This window comes from Macrobrachium rosenbergii, chromosome 9 (genome assembly GCF_040412425.1).
Source record: "Macrobrachium rosenbergii isolate ZJJX-2024 chromosome 9, ASM4041242v1, whole genome shotgun sequence".
NCBI classification, from domain to species: domain Eukaryota; kingdom Metazoa; phylum Arthropoda; class Malacostraca; order Decapoda; family Palaemonidae; genus Macrobrachium; species Macrobrachium rosenbergii.
This window is the reverse complement of record NC_089749.1, coordinates 52,796,108-52,798,607: the sequence shown is the minus strand read 5'-3', so window position 1 is coordinate 52,798,607 and position 2,500 is coordinate 52,796,108. Positions and strand designations below refer to the sequence as shown.

Sequence of the window (2,500 nt, the reverse complement as noted above, 5' to 3'; positions counted from 1 at the left end):
AAGTGCCCCAGTGCTTGGCATAGCCTAAATATCATAAAGTCAAATCAGTTATAGTTTTTTTGAGAGTTTTGCTTTGTAAGGTTAGGGCTAGATAGGCTGCTTTGAATAATAATAATATAATAATAATAATGATGATGATGGTTGAGCCATCGGGAATCTTGTTATTGATTGGCTGATTAATGATAATAACAACAATAACGATATTGTCAATATTATTTTGTATATAAATACCCCGTAAGGAAGTAGTGCCGTCAGTGCACCACACGTAATGTACTGTAGGCGTTACTAAAGGTTGTTTGCAGCGGAAAATGTAAGATTATATTCCTTAACCACTAGAAGCTGCCAATTTTAACCGTTCCCGTTACTCTGGAGTTGTAGCCCACCCTATTAAGCAAAAAGGTAAAACACAGACCAGAATTTATTATTTCTGATCTAGGTACAGTAGGTGGCTCTGTCAGTCTCGTATTCAGAGCAAATCAAATAATAGATATTCGATCACTCATTCGTTCGATTTTAGTTGCATGTTTCCAAGATGTTAATTTAAAAGCAAAAAACCTGCCCGTGATTTAATGAAGATGCTGGTGATTACAAGCATAAGATCACCTGTTATAGCGATGAATATAGTTTTAAAAAAATGACCACTTGCAATAAAGTACAGCATCCCATCTTGAAGAGATGAAACCACCCCAACTTGGAGCCATTCAAGGACAGCTCCCGATGATTACGTAATTCCACGGTTCACTTCCACCACCGTTTTTATTTTCTGTGTCCTATGGTTGACCTTCTCAAGAAATCCTAAAGGGACCGGGTCCTTAACAAGGTATATAGGGAGGAGGTTGTCCCTGGAAGAGGCGTGGCCCTGCCCGGAGGATCGGGCCGTAGGGGTAAAGCGAAGAAGTCGCGTCGTTTTGGGGGCGGGAAAAGAGACTTTGACCGTAATGAAACCTCTGCAGGAAAGTGGCCATTAAGAGCGAATGGTTTCGTACAGGCTCTCTCTCTCTCTCTCTCTCTCTCTCTCTCTCTCTCTCTCTCTCTGGATTCTTTAGTGCTAATTTTAGCGCCCTTGGCTCACAATGCCGTAGGCCCATGTTGGATCCATCACGAGGAAGGAAGGATTTAGGCTCGTTTTCTTGAATCCTTGCGTGGTCCTGTGTACCTGAGAAGGAAGTTAGGTACCTATTGTTAGTTGGATGCTGCGGGTCGTTACACATTTCAAGTTTTGGCTGTAAAGGCTGTATTGTGACTCATTACCGCTCTAACCTGATTCCTAAGGGGTAATGCAAAATTCTGATAATTCATCCTCGGAAAAGTTTGCGAGGGAATAAGAGGCCTGGTATGGACCTCTGGATTCTTTCCACCGTAGGGGGATAGTGCCGTCAGTGCACCTCATGCGGTGCACTGTAGGCATTATATACTTAAGGGTCTTTGCAGCGTCCCTTCGGCCCCTAGCTGCAACCCCTTTCATTCCTATTACTGTACCTCAGTTCATAACCTCTCTCTTTCTTCTTACTTTCCACCCTCTCTTAACAATTTTTAAAAATGCAACTGAGAGGTTTTCCTCCTGTTACACCTTTTAAACCTTTTTACTCAATCTCAGTTTCATCGCTGAATGACCTCATAGGTCCCAGCGCTTGGCCTTTGGCCCAAATTCTGTATGCTATTCTATTCTGGATTCTTTCAAACCGGTGACGGTAAGTACACTTTCATAGTGTAATAAAACTGTAAACAGGGAAAAAATGGCTGTCATCCTGCAGATGGTAGCTATTTACTCTGGCTTACGAATTCATTCATAAATTATCTTCATTCAGAATTCGAAAGTGAGTATTAGATTTGGATGACTCAATAAACGCGAGAATGTGTGTAAGACCGAGGCGAGTGGCGCAATGGGTGCAGGTGAATTTAATTCGCTGTTGATGAGTCTTCTGTTTAGAAGTGTGAAGCGGGTGATATTGTAGTATTAGTAAAAGTGTAACAGTGACTTACGTTTTTTCTTGGATTTAATCATTGTAAGGCAAAAAATGCTTAATTTTAACACTATATATATATATATATATATATATATATATATATATATATATATATATATATATATATATATATATATATATATATATATATATATATATATATATATATACATACAGTTTATGTAATTTATCGGTTTTCACCACAAATGTTTCCGTTCACATTGGGTTTCTTCAGATCACATCTGTATGTAGAAAAAATACTATATTAATATCATCATCAAAATTCTGAATTTTACTATACCTTAACCTCGAATGTAGTATTTAATAGCCGCTTATATTCCTTTGTTTATTTTTTCTTCGATGAAACTAGCATTGAAAATTTTCCAAGATGCTTTCGAACATGTCTTGCAGGGGCTAAGTAGTTCAAATTGTTAAATCTTTAGATAAAATCATTAGATTGTGTCAACTTTTTCTACATCACAGCGGATAAAGCAATGCTGGGGTCTTCTGTCCCTTTATGAAAGATTAATGTC

General features: G+C 38.4%; 1 long non-coding RNA gene across 2 annotated transcripts in view; it reads left to right on the top strand.

The window, feature by feature from the left end:
• Positions 1-2,500, top strand: part of LOC136841801 (uncharacterized) — a 518,713-nt gene that overhangs the window by 360,104 nt on the left and 156,109 nt on the right. The gene's annotated exons all lie outside the window — the stretch shown is intronic.